At 38.8% G+C, this 14,308-nt stretch overlaps 2 protein-coding genes across 4 annotated transcripts in view; one reads left to right on the top strand and one right to left on the bottom strand.

Moving 5' to 3' along the window:
• acss2l (acyl-CoA synthetase short chain family member 2 like) overlaps positions 1-606 on the bottom strand; it is a 44,163-nt gene extending 43,557 nt beyond the window's left edge. The window contains exon 1 of the mRNA XM_020941002.2: positions 504-606. The gene's annotated coding sequence lies outside the window, so the exon portion shown is untranslated. The remainder of the gene's footprint in view (positions 1-503) is intronic.
• Positions 607-1,649: 1,043 nt separating this feature from the next.
• ankrd12 (ankyrin repeat domain 12) overlaps positions 1,650-14,308 on the top strand; it is a 69,177-nt gene continuing 56,518 nt past the window's right edge. For 2 of the 3 annotated variants that reach the window (XM_020941001.2, XM_020940999.2), the window contains exon 1: positions 1,650-1,807. The gene's annotated coding sequence lies outside the window, so the exon portion shown is untranslated. Of the gene's footprint in view, positions 1,808-5,694; positions 5,945-14,308 lie in introns of those variants that run through there. The other variant, XM_055151907.1, reaches the window with a different exon arrangement.

Genomic DNA, 14,308 nt, shown 5'->3' with positions numbered 1-14,308 from the left:
TACAGAAAAATCTAAAAACAACCTTGTATCGTGAGTCCAGCGTTATGCATATGCAAATTAAGGAGATATAGCCTAATAAAAACGTCCTTCCAGCGCTCCTGTCAATTGCAGCCCACCCCGATGCGATGGCGAGACTGACCCTCCCCCACCCCGCTGCCTCGTGAATTTACAAGCCCTGCTCCGCAACATTTATTATGCACCAGGGCGCATGCGCACACGCCGCAGTATGATGCAAATGCCACTGCGCAACCGAACCAAAACGAACCGGCGGGGACCAGGAGGAATTAACTGCGTGCATAGGCTGTCAAAAGTGTAGGAAATTGCACAGACGAGCTCACAAAAAGATAGCACCAGCCAAATCCTCCGTGAGCCATAACTATGATCTTCTAGAAACTTCCCACTGACCGCAACAGCAGCGGAAAAGATGACGTCAAGCGCCCATTACGGCTCTCTCCAGGTTAAATTAAACATTCACGTCCACTAGCAGGTGTCATGGACCTTACCATCTGATGAAATACGATGCCGAGCGTAACAACAACGGGATCTGTACTGGTACATACATGCTACGTTACGAAAAATGTGGGTAAAACAGTTCTGCACGTCCCCATGTACGGCCATAGTACAGCCCGTCCCGCAGACAGACGCGCTCAGTGGGGCTGGGGGGGTCACGTGTTCGCGCTCAGCCAATCACAGCGCGGCTCCGTGTTTTGCTGGGGTTTTCTCTGAAATATAGAATAGTAGATGTCGCGTTCAGCAGCTTGGCATGCGTTAATACCGCCGCCATCTTGGTACAGGGGTTCCATGGGCTTGCAAGGTGAAGTTTTTCTACAGTATCAGTGAGTGAAGATGTAAGGAATAACATTTCATAGGTAAAGTTTAATTTTGTAGGCCTATGATATTAAATGTTGTGTTCTGAAACCAGACTGAGCCAGAGCTGGACCAGGACTGTACCTGAGCTGAACTAGGACCGAACCAGGGCTGAACCGGAGCTAAACCAGGACTAAAACAGAGCTGAATCAGGACTAAATCAGGTCTAAACAAGAGCTGAACCAGGTCTGAACCAGAGCAGAACCAGGATTGAACCAAAGCTGAACCAGGATGGAACCAGGACTAAACCACAACTGAACCAGGACTAAATCAGGACTCAACAAGAACTAAACCAGAGTGGAATCAGAGCTGAACCAGGACTGAACCAGAGCAGAACCAGGATTAAACCAGAGCTGAACCAAGATTGAACCAGGACTAAACCAGAGCTGTACCAGGACTGAACCAGGACTAAACCAGGACTCAACTAGGACTAAACCAGAGTGGAACCAGAGCTGAACCGGGACTAAACCAGAGCTGAACCAGGACTGAACCAAGACTAAACTAGGTCTAAACCAGAGCTAAACCAGGACTAATCTTGGACTTGAGAAAGAAAGGGCACCACACAATACTACTTGATCTGTGGGAAACACTGATATCACCTTGTCCCCACTGAACTATAATAAAATAAAATAAAATATAAAAAGTTGTTATTGTAGATCCATGCTTGTCTCTGATTGATGTTCATTCAAAGCAGCGTTACTACCGTACCAAGATGGCGGCTTTGTTGACGCATTCGTTCCAATAGACAGCGTTAGCCAATGCGACATCTACCGTTCTAAAACTCTGGGCTTTTCTCAGAGACGAGCGGCTGATGTTTTCAAACTGAACGTCACACCGCCGTGGGCTACGGTAAACGCCACTATTTAGGCACTTATTCTATACATTGCGCAACCTACACGTATCGCACAAGCTGAATGAAACGCAGAGGGCCCGTTTGAAGGTAAGAGCCGTGCTTAGTTTGGGTGCTGGTTTAGCTCCGCGCAGAAACACTAAAATCCCTGTTCAACGTTAGCTCTCTGGCTAAGTTCTGTAGCACGTAGGCTAATGTAGAGTTAAGCTAACTTGACGTAAACTGCGTGGGAAATGAATGTAATGTTTTGCGTGGATTCGGTATAGGCTTGTGCCACGTGCTTTCCACACCTTCTTTACTTTGTGCGCATTTGTAGAAACACGTTCCCGTACGAAGTGGACGCCCGTGAGAGTGCACGCAGTAAGAGGAAAATGTCGGAGCTTAGGAGAGCGCAGTTAGCCCCGCAGCTAGCGTAGGTTAGCTGTGAAGCGCTGGGGAGGGCAGGCAGGCTGCAGTGGGCTTTTGTCTCAGGTTGTGCTCTGCTTTCGTAATACTCAATATAACCGTGTAAGCGCTGGCTCTGCTTTTGCACTGGGTTTGCACACGAGAAACACTGTTATCCGAAAACGCACTGATCTTAAAAAGCATACTAGAACAACACAGCGAAGCCCCCATTTGTCTTATGTTTACTTACCATGCCCAAGTTGAGCATTTTAGCGCTCAGCTTCGCAACGCTGGCGACATGTCGTTAGGTGGGAGGTGCTGCCTGTTAAACGCAATTTTTTTCCATAGATCTATTGTATAATCTAAAGCTTTTACGTATTCTAGAAATTTCCCCGAGCCAAACCGTGTTTTAGGCACAAAAAGGCAGTGTGCTGCTGCTGAATAACGAGCAGCGTGCTTCTCCCAGTCACAGTGACATCTTGGGGGTGTGTTGCCTGATACAAAAGCTGTCTGTTTTAGATGGCTGTCTGCAACGGCCGCTTTGAACCTAAAAACCACCACCTCAAACACAAATAATGCACTAATCACCTTTATTTTACACAATCTACATATTTAAGACACAGATTTGCTTTTATAAATATATATATATATTTCTTTATCTCAAAACATTAATTCCAAAACGCACAAACCAATTCATTTCGCAAGATTATTTCGCAATATTAGAAAGTACCTTTTCTTTATTTATTGCCAGTTTTTGCAATAAAACGCTACAACCAATAGGCCTGTCACGATAACACATTTTGAAGCACGATATATTGCGATTAACGATGATATTGAAGCAAGATAATACCAGCAAAACAGGTTTGTAAATGGACAGTGTTGTTAAAAAGCCTGAGCTGCAACCTTTTATTGGCTATAGAAGTTATTTATTCTACCTTGTATATCGCTCAAACCATATTACGTTACATTTTAAAAAATCCTCTCTATAATTGCAAACAAAAAATACACACGATAAATAAGCCCCAAGCTTTCATATATTGAACGATAAATAGAAATGGTAATTTTTGTGAAATACCAAGCCACCAATTCAGTTTAACGTCCACAAATATCAGGGTTTGCATATTAACAAAAAAGAGAAGTGTTCCTTAAAACTAAAGCATACCTAAATTTATAATAATCATTTTAAAAGCGGTTTTATACAATATATTCAACATTACACAAGCTCTTATAAAACTTGAAAAGAAGCTATTCAGGAAAAGGTCAAATTTTATCCTGTTACTATTTTTTGTACGGATTAGTATTTGATTTTTCGATACTTTTGACAATGCTAGTTTAATACAAATCGAATATAATCTCATTTACTTCTTGTTCTATATTATTCATAACGATGAGCAGTGAAATGGCAAAATCCATTAACACTGATCGAATAACACAAAGTGAATACTAATACTATCTAATTCTGCTCTTTTATATGGGCTCCTATTTTATGCTTTCTAGTAGTGAATATGTTGCAGTGTTTGTTATGGTGGCGCCACGTACTAAAAACAAGCTGAATCTTAACGTCGCCTGAGGAATAATTGTATGTTTTGCTTCTTAATCGCGTCGATAAGTGAAAAAATGTACATTATATTTTTCACCTCGTAGTCTGGCCACGCATTTGAAGGACTCGCTGTATTTGTAGAAGTATAAGCTCGTTTATTGATATGTTATTTTTACGATAACTTTGTAAATAAGCCCCAGTCTCCTGTGTTAGCTTGTACAGTAACTACAGCAGGGCTCCACGGGCTTGACAGGGAGAAGGTAAGCCTCTTAGAGCCCAGAGTATTGACCAAGACGCCGGGCGCAAGGTACGATTATATAAGGACCTGGTATTCCCTCGGTTCCTTACGGTCAATGTGGCTGTAACGACGCTCGCAATATCATAACAAATGCCTTTCATTGTCGTTTGGTAATCTTTTACCTAATAAAATCTGATGAGAATAGAGTCGGCCTTGACCATTATGGGTTTTTTCATGGCTGGTTTGCTCTGCCGATATTTTTTGAGCCGATATGTAGTGTAGATTTAGATTATTTTCCACAAATCTGCTATTTAAATTGAGTAAAAACTCACCCAAATCCCGTTTTTTTTTATCAAAAACCTATAACAGAGCTGTGTAGTCACAATTCGTGCTGTTATCTCTTGTGTTAAAATAAAAGAAATAAAGCTTTGGTGTGTACTTTTTAGGCAGCAGGTAGGGCAAAACAAAATATCGGCTTGGAGATTTAAGGCTGATACAGTAAAAAGTGCAAAAAAATCGATATGAATGCCTTGCTCACTGACAAGAGGGCAAGAATTCAACCATCAGTGCAAACAATAATTAACAGTTTAGGGAAATAAGGAAATAATTGGCAGTTAAAGCAGCACGTCACAGCGTCTGAGTAACTTGGCTTCAAAATTAGGCTGATAATTCTACTTATTTCAGACCGTATAAGATCCAAAATACTCTCAGACATAGATTGTGGTCTCAAATAAAGTGAATGTCGCAATTTTAAACAAAAAAACAAATGTAAATGAAGCTACATTAGCAATATTAACATTTCTGTCACCTCAAGACTTCATTAAACAACACCACTAATGTTCCTTTAAATCCAAAAGATCCAACGCGTTTAATAAGTGCTATAAAAGCAAGTATCTACATAACGGACAGTCTCGGAGGCAAAGCTGGGCTGCACCTGCCCCATAAGCTGCGGAAAACCCAACAGCAGAAACCATTTTTACTCCAGAAAATCTTACAATACACTGGAGACTGTTTCATGACTCGACAACTCTAAAGCTCGGTAATGTCCGTAAGCTCTTTTCTAAATGAACCACGTAATAAAGACATTGGGATAAATAACAAATTGAAAGGCATTTGTAAGTGCTTAATACCCAGACTTCAAATGCAATACTAAAAATAGTTCCTCACCAGCGCAAAGAACAGGTACACGGGATCAAAATTAAGCCAACAAAATCCTATATCGCATGAACGTAAGTGTATAGAATTACCGTGAAAGGCATAGTTGGGGTTTTAAAAATTATTTCCCAAGATATTTTAAATCACCAATCAAATTTCTTAAAGTGTAAACAGTGCCGTACGGTTTTCAGTTCATCTTTAACCTTCAGTGTTGAGATAAATCGTTATTAAATCGAAATTTGAATGGCCACAATTAGAAAATCTGAATTATTTAAGTCCTTTGCAAACCACAGATTTAAAAAAGTGTATACATGTTCTGAAATACATGTGGGTCTTGTATGAGTTTCAGTTCATATCACAAACGTTAATGCAGCGTGTTTACAAGGTGCAGTTAAATCAGATTCCAACTATTAAAACATAAGTCGCACATGAAATCGTAATTGCAAAACGTTGGTCCAAATGGAGCCCCGGACTGTGGGCTGTTGCCTGTCACAGCGCAGAAACATGTGTCATGGTAAAGTAGTAAAATGTTGCCCTTTCCCTCCCACAGAGCAGCCTGATCTTGTTCCTCTTTTCTCTTTTTATGATCACAGCCGTTTCACGTCTTTTCAGGGGAACCCCCAAAAACCACCGTCGTATTTTCTCATGGATTTGTCTTAAACACGTGTGGACCATGTGGTTACTAATGTAAATATTCTAACCATACCATTCACTCTGGCAATATAATATCAGACGTAATCTTAAAAGCACCGATGTTGAGGTGTTAAATTTTAGTGTTAAAATGGTTCTCAGTAGGAATGTATGATTTTTGGATTACTCGAAGATTTTGACACCATGACCACGCCATGTTCTTCAAGTGTGTGACAACGGCTTTATGAAATGGGCAAGTTAATGTGACTTAAATGACCAGGTAAAAACATGTATTTTCTAAAGTGAAGCAAGATTTTTTGTCTTTTTCCTCTGGGGCAACTACAAATTTTTAACATAATCAAATATACAGATACCAAAGCAGGAGAAAACTAGGGATGCCAAAATATAATATATAGATTAATCATTATTAAATGACAAATTCCTTATAAAAAAGGAAAAAATCAAAAAATGCAAATATCTGTTGTCTTCGTTACAGTAATTTGCGAGTTCGTTTGACATTTGTTTGTTTTCTGCTTCACAATATGTCACGAAAATTGGCTGACACAATAATCAATTAAAAAAAACAAAAACAACACACAGTTCTCCATTTTTAAATGCGTTTGCTGTTTTTAGAAAGTAAAACAGACAAAAATTACAGTTATGGTTGTGATTTTCTTTATTAAGTCGTCCATTAGACTTTGGTTGGACTTGGTTTTGTCTTTGTTTTATTAAATACAAAATTACAAATATCTGTTGTGTTCATTGTAGTAATTTGGGAGTTCGTTTGGCATTTGTTTGTTTTTGTCTACACAATATGTCACGAAATTATTTGTCACAATATTAGCCGAAGCAGTAATCAACTAAAAAAGAAATAGAAACAACACAAAGTTCTCCATTTTACATGCTTGTACTGTTTTTAGAAAGTAAAACGGAAAAAAAATTACAGTTGCGATTTTCCTTATTAAGTCGTCCATTAGACTTGGGTTAGTCTTGATTTCGTCTTTGTTTTATTATAAAACAAAAATACAAATATCTGTCTTCTTAGTTGTATTATTTTGGGAGTTCGTGTGGCATTTGTTTGTTTTTGGCTACACAATATAATATGTCAACTAAAATATCTGTCACAACAACAAAACAACACAAACTTCTCCATTTTACATGCTTATACTGCTTTTGGAAAATAAAAGAGATAAAAATTACAGAAAAAAAAGTACAGTTGACCGTCCATTAGACTTGGGTTGGACTTGGTTTTGTATTTATTTTATTAAATACAAAAATACAAGTACCTGTCGTCTTCGTTGTAGTAATTTGGGACTTCATTTGGCTTTGTTTTCAGCTACATAATATGTCAACAAAAATATCTCTCACAATACTGGCTGACGCAATAATTAATCAAAAAAGAAATGGAAACAACACAAAGTTCTCCATTTTACGTGCGTGTGTTGTTTTTGGAAAGTAAAAAAAGTAAAAGTAAAAAATTACAGTTGTGATTTTCCTAAGTTCCTTATTATTAGACTTGGGTTGGACTTGGTTTTGTCTTTGTTTTTATTTGGCCCCAGTTTGACTAATACATTAAACGCACGTACATTTATTATTTTAATTTAAGTGCACATATTGTAGCTTTTTACATTTCCTATATCACAGAGCATTGACTTCACGTTGAGGTTTAAGCCATGTTCGAACGTTGTTGCCTCATTAAAAACATACCTGGAGTTGTGTTTTGTTTGTTAAATATTGTATCAGCGAGTGCTCGTCATATTCACTGATCAAACATCACACAGAATATTTATAGTCGAACGCAGAGTGGAGTGGCGCAGCTGTTTACGCCGTGTGCCTGATGCTAGTGCTAACAACCAGAGCAGCTTCAACCCTGACTCTTGGCTGATCATGACACAGAAAAGAAAGACATTTGTGTTTTCTCTTTACTGCTGCATTTACAGTCGGAGCTGGATTTTGGTTAAATTGACTAAATATAGACTTTGTTTATTGTGCATAATTAGCCATGTGCTCGGACTGTTAGGGCTGGGAATCGTTAAGAAGTTGCTGATACTATACATACTACGATAAATATTTCGATACATAGGCCACAAAATGATGCACACCTCGATACATAGGCCACAGTATGATACACAGGCCACAGTGCGATACATACCTCGATACATAGGCCACGGTACGATACACACCTCGATACATAGGCCACGGTACGATACCCACCTCGATACATAGGCCACGGTACGATACACACCTCGATACATAGGCCATGGTATGATACCCACCTCGATACATAGGCCACGGTATGATACCCACCTCGATACATAGGCCACGGTACGATACCCACCTCGATACATAGGCCACGGTACGATACCCACCTCGATACATAGGCCACGGTACGATACACACCTCGATACATAGGCCACGGTACGATACACACCTCGATACATAGGCCACGGTACGATACACACCTCGATACATAGGCCACGGTACGATACCCACCTCGATACATAGGCCACGGTACGATACCCACCTCGATACATAGGCCACGGTACGATACCCACCTCGATACATAGGCCACGGTACGATACACACCTCGATACATAGGCCACGGTACGATACATACCTCGATACATAGGCCACAAAATGATGCACACCTCGATACATAGGCCACGAAATGATACACACCTCGATACATAGGCCACAATATGATGCATACCTCTATACACAGGCCATGATACGTTACATTTGGGGTGTGCAAAAATATCGAAGTATAGTTTAATGTGATGATACAGTATCGATATATCGTCAAGAGTAATTTTTGGTATATTTTGTTAAATTATTTAGTTACAGCGCTACAGTTTTGTTGCTTGTTTAGAGGACGGACACTCATGTATGCAACAAATTTGACATTTTCACTGCTTTGATGATTAAAATGGGCGTGTTTCATATTAACTTTGCACAAGAACTGGTTTAACAAAGCCATGATCTAGTTTTTATTGAACAGTATCAAATTGATTTTGATCAAATATATGGTATTGAATCAAAAGTGCACTGTATCAAGATATGTATTGTATTGTGGCCTATGTGTCGAGGTATGTATCGTATCGGCAACTTCTTAATGATACCCAGCCCTACGTTATATATATCGCGTTACAGTGCACTTTCGATTTGATACGGTTCCATAAAAAATAAAGGCTAAAGTCTTTGTTAAACCACTTCTTGTGCAAAGCTCAAAAGAAACACAAACATTTTAATCATTATAACAGTGAATATGTCAAATATTTTGGATAAACGAGTTTCCTTCCTCTAAACAAGCAACAAAACTGTGGCGCTGTAACAAAATAATATACTAAAATAAACCAAAAAATACTCTTGGTGATATATCGATACAGCAGCCCACGATATCAACACTGTATCATCACATTAAACGATACGATATTTCACAGGCCTCACTGCTAACCCTGCACTAAAGTATCACACAGGTTTTGTTTTGGCTGCATCCTAAGACAGAGTATCATCAAACTACAGCAGCTCAGTTTGTGCCTCAGTGTTTGTCCACTGATTCGGAGGTTGGCGGTTCGAATCCAGCTTTCTACATTAAACATCATTTGAGAGCAGTCAGATCCACCTAACTCCAGCTCCTACAAATAAATGCTGACGTTGTGTCCTTGGGCAAGACACTTAACCCAGCTCGCCCCCAGTGTTTGTCTACATTGGTGTGTGAGTGTTTTTGTGTGTGTGGGTGAGTGGTTCTTTGATGTAAAAGGTTTTCGAAGGTGGAAAAACGCTGTGTTAAAAATGTGACCATTACGAAAACAAGCCCTAAGACCCTCCTATGTTTTGATTACATGACTTGAAAACATATCAAGGTTGGTTCTGTACCTTTTCACTCCTGATTTCTGAATTCTGATTAGTATTATTGTCTTTTCTATGTTTTAATTCAGCTCTGGTTCGGATCTTTCTAGACCTGGTGTTTTGTTCTTGCTTCTTAAGTTGTTTTAGCTCTTGTTTACTCCCGGGTTTTTTGCTGGTCTCTCTTCAGAGGAATATCTGAGCTGCAGACAGGACAGAGGGGGCGGAGCCTGATGTTTATTACACAACATGTGAGTGTGTGCCAGCAGCAGTGCGTGCGTGTGCATGTGTGCGTGTGTGTGTGGCAGTAACGCTGTAACCGACGCCAGTGTTGTCTCAATAAATCCCATGTGCTTTTCAAATGTGCAAATATTCAGGGCCTGTACATGTTCAAATTTGATTAAAATATTACTTCAGTTTTTTGAGTTGGATAAATAATGATCGGGAAATTCATAGTCTTTGTTAAACTTGTGCAGACCTACAATGAAATGCACCTATTTTAATTGCCAAAACAGTCACATTTATTGTATTAAAGCTTCAATATTACACAAAATTGACTCTTGTGAGCTTTAAGACGTGTTATAATGTAGTTGTCTCATCAAAAACAGGCCCGGGGTGTTTTGTTTTACTCACACATGTTTGAGTAATCCTTTATTATTTGTCTGTCTAGATCTCCAAAGCTCAAAATGCTCTGTTCATTGTGATGCCACGTACTGGTAGTTTACATGTTAACACCTTTTATCGTTTGTTCAATAGAGATTGGCAAATCCAGGGCTGAAATTATCCAAATGATTCTAGTGAAGGTGTGTGGGGTTTAAAAACACAGTGGAGCACTTTCTGTATTACCACATGACATCACATTGTGGAAGAAGTCGGCTAAAATCTGCAGGATTTGTGAGTTAAACATGTGCGAATGAAACAAAACACAACTTCAGGTCTGTTTTTGATGAGGAAACTAGACAACATAGATCAAAAAACAGCGTATAATATGGTCCTTTTTAACTATTCCTTTCCTAAATGACGGGGACTGGACAAGATCTTATGGCACGAGATCTCGCAAAACAAAATTACCTTGAGTGCTGCAGAGGAACATGATCTCGTGAGATTTTTTGCCATGTGTTTACATTTGAGTTAAGTGCTGCGAGTTCCGTTTTCTTGAGGAGCCGTAGTTCTAAAAGGCAGTTCTACAATGACTTACCATATTTTTCAGACACAAAGGCGCACTTAAAATCCCTTAATTTTCCAAAAAATTGACAGTGTGCCTTACGTATTAATTCTTTTTGTGCTTACTGACCTTGAACTGATTTTATGTGGCACACAGCACTCAAAAATCTGTCAGAATGTTTTAGTATGACTTTTGTAAGCTACGAAGCTGCACCGCTTGATGAATTGTCGGAGCATTACGGCTACCGTAGTCAGAAGCCTCGTGGAGTAGTGTCCTTTAGTCCAAGCGCACAAGGAGCAGCTGTTTTTTTTCAGAGCTTATAGTTTATAAAAATTTGCCATGTGGCTTTAAGTTTCATTTCTGTAAGACGTTAAAAAAAAATGTGCGCAAAGCTGCATTAAACACATTATTACTCAATGTATATTTGAGTCGTCCTCATAGGAAATAAAAAGACAAACTTAAATTATCCACCCACATTCACATTCATAATAACCATTCACCAAGACAGGGAGGCAACGCTGGGCGAATTACTCCACGATCTGCCAATGGATCATGGATGCCTCGGCTAAGGGATCAGTCTCAAGTGCCGTCTGTTTGTTTCTCTTAATGCGCCATATAATCTAGTGCACCTTTTATATATGAAAATAGACGAGAGAATTCAACATTATTGATATTGCACTTTATAATCCAGTGCGTCTGATAATCTGACAAATAGGGTACTTTAAAAATGAAGTAAATCGGTAACAGTGAGACCAAAATTGTGAACTGAACTGAACAATTTATGTAATTTGTGTCAAAATATAATCTTGTGATCCATGTATGAACAAAGCTAACCCGCTAGCCACAGTGTTTCAAATAGAAAGTGAACATTTGGGTGCATTTCCGGTTCCATCGACTCCATTTGACTTTACATTGAAATATCATCTCTCCTTTCTGTATCTGCTGCTGTGAGCTTCATCATTTTGGTCTTAAAATGTCCTTATTAACCCGCCCTACATGATCTTGGTATTTTTATTTCGCTGTTTTGTCCATAAATAAATTTCTATTCCTAATATGGAACTCTGCTCCAAATTCACCCCATAACTGACCGTTTCGATGAGCTTCATTTGACTGTACGCTGTGGGCGAAGTTACACTCACTTAGTCCACGTCTTTATACCCGATCTCATGTCTCATCTCATGGAACAGCGTCCAACAATATGAACAGAATTCGGAAATGTACCAATATAGCGATATTTTGGCACAGCTCTACCTTGTGTATTGATAGATTTTGTTTTCTTTGGAACTTTAAGCTTTCTCCTACATTCTTGTCTCTGCCAGTGCCAAAGAAAATGCTCATGTCCTGTTTATTTATCATCCCTATGCCTCATGTATTCTCAGAACCAGCGCTGCTTTCACATCATGGATTTATCTGGTGTGAAACATCTACAGTGTTTTTATGAATGACTCGTCTGTTTTGAAATGAATCCTGTCAGAAATGGCCTATAATTTATGCTCTTCTTTCCTTTGCGTTGGGTTATTTTGATTCACTAACTCAAACGAAAGTGCTTTTATCTTGTTTACTTAAGATTAGTGATCTCCCCAAGTCGTAAAAATAAATATTGTGCAATTATTTAGTATTTCCTTTGCACTGAAAATGAAAATGAAAGATTAGAACTGTATGTACTTTGAGATATACTCGTCTTAATGGGTTAGATCGTGTGCAGTGGATTCGAAGTTATAATTTCTGTACCAGTTCGGAGCGTGTCAGGACATGTTTCTGTTTACACTGAGGAAGGTTCAGAACCAGTACGTCTTTACGAGCGACTGAGAAAATAGTACAGTAATTATTTTCTCGCACAGTTAATCGTTCTCGAATCAGAATCGCAATTTGAATTTTGACACAATTGGAAAGTACCGCGATTTCCTTGCACATAGTAATATAATCCCTTATTCTGCACAAAAACTGATAACCCCGTCGTTTAGCTCTGTACATTGTAAACACGTTCAGAAATGTGATCCTATTATTAAACCAGAAATTGCAAATCTAATCGCAATCACAATGCTTGTCAAGAGTTTCTAGTCGCCGCATTCTTGCATGGCCTGTTGCACATTTTTGAGTGACGGTTTTCAAAAGCATTTAAAAATAGTTTTGTCCTGAAGTAGCAGTTGTTGATATTGGTCTATTTTTATTATTTCAATCTTGTAAATGGATTTCGGTTTAGATGGAACAATTTTGTGGTCTCTTTGGTATTTGTAAAATACCAGTGCCACCAACATGTCATCACTAAGCAAAAATCTCAAACTTGATTTCCACTAAAGAATAGACTTGATACTCAATATTCTGGTATCACAGTCTTACTCAGTGTTGGGAAGGTTACTTTTAAAATGTATTCCCCTACAGATTACATATTACATACTCCAAAATGTAGTTTGTAACGTAATCCATTAAATTACTTAAAGTGAGTAACGTAATCTGAATACTTTGGATTACTTGATTTGCTGTAGAGAAGCAAAGACCAGGATATCGTAACTTAAGATGTTTTGTCTGCTAAAAGAAAATGAAAAGCCCAGACTTTACTTAACCGTATTAAAAATATTATTGATAGAAAATGAGGAGACATGGTCCATGCATGGTTTAGTCCTGTTTTAGTCCTGGTTTTAGTCCTGGTTTTAGTCCTGGTTTTAGACCTGGTTTTAGACCTGGTTTAGACCTGGTTTTAGTTCTGGTTTTAGTCCTGGTTTAGTACTGGTTTTAGACCTGATTTAGATCTAGTTTGGACCTGCCTTTAGTCCTGCTGTAGTCCTGGTTTTAGTCCTGGTTTTAGTCCTGGTTTTAGTCCTGGTTTTAATCCTGGTTTTAATCCTGGTTTTAGACCTGGTTTAGACCTGGTTTAGATCTAGTTTAGACCTGGTTTAGTTTCCGGGAATGAGTGGAATTACCGGGTGGGGGGGGGGAAGGGGATATAGCCCAAAATGTGAAAACAGGAAAATACCTCCGTGTAATCCATTTATTTTAACAAAGTAACTGTAATCAAATTACCACTCACTGAAACAGTAACTGTAACTGAATACAGTTACTCATAATTTGTACTCTAATTACGTAACTCCGGTACATGTAATTTGTTACTCCCCAACACTGGTCTTACTTTATAATAATCCCTCAAAGGTCCAGTAGGTTCCACAGTGGTCTGGTTCTAGTCTCTGTGCTCTTATACTTGTTCTGAAACAGCTCAAGATCATTCTAAAACTATTCAGGAAAGGTTCATTTGACTTTTTGTAGTATCCATACCAGTTGTAGTATTGATTTTGTTTGCTTTTGACAGTCCTACAGTGCACAGATGTAGGTCATTCATTGGTGAATAGTACAATAACCATTCATCTGCCGTGAGCACAATGCATTCGCTGAACTCATTCATGAAAAGAATATTATTGTATGGAAATGTTTGATTCAAGCAGTAGTTCTGTAAACCAAATCTTATCCGTTCAGTGATTGTGAAGTCAAGTTGGTTTTGGTGTTTTCTTGTGTCATTTCTCTCCCTTTGGGGATTTGTTTCTTGTCCGACCTCTACTTTATCCACAGAGTTCTCTCTCAATAGTTTGTCTGCCTGTTCTGCTGTCTAAAGTTTCACAGCTGTGGTTGTCGTCCATGTGA

This window comes from Boleophthalmus pectinirostris, unplaced genomic scaffold (genome assembly GCF_026225935.1).
Source record: "Boleophthalmus pectinirostris isolate CB_2022bp ecotype Guang Dong unplaced genomic scaffold, ASM2622593v1 HiC_scaffold_16, whole genome shotgun sequence".
NCBI classification, from domain to species: Eukaryota; Metazoa; Chordata; class Actinopteri; order Gobiiformes; family Gobiidae; genus Boleophthalmus; species Boleophthalmus pectinirostris.
The sequence above is the reverse complement of the archived record's forward strand: the minus strand, read 5'-3'. Positions and strand labels throughout refer to the sequence as shown.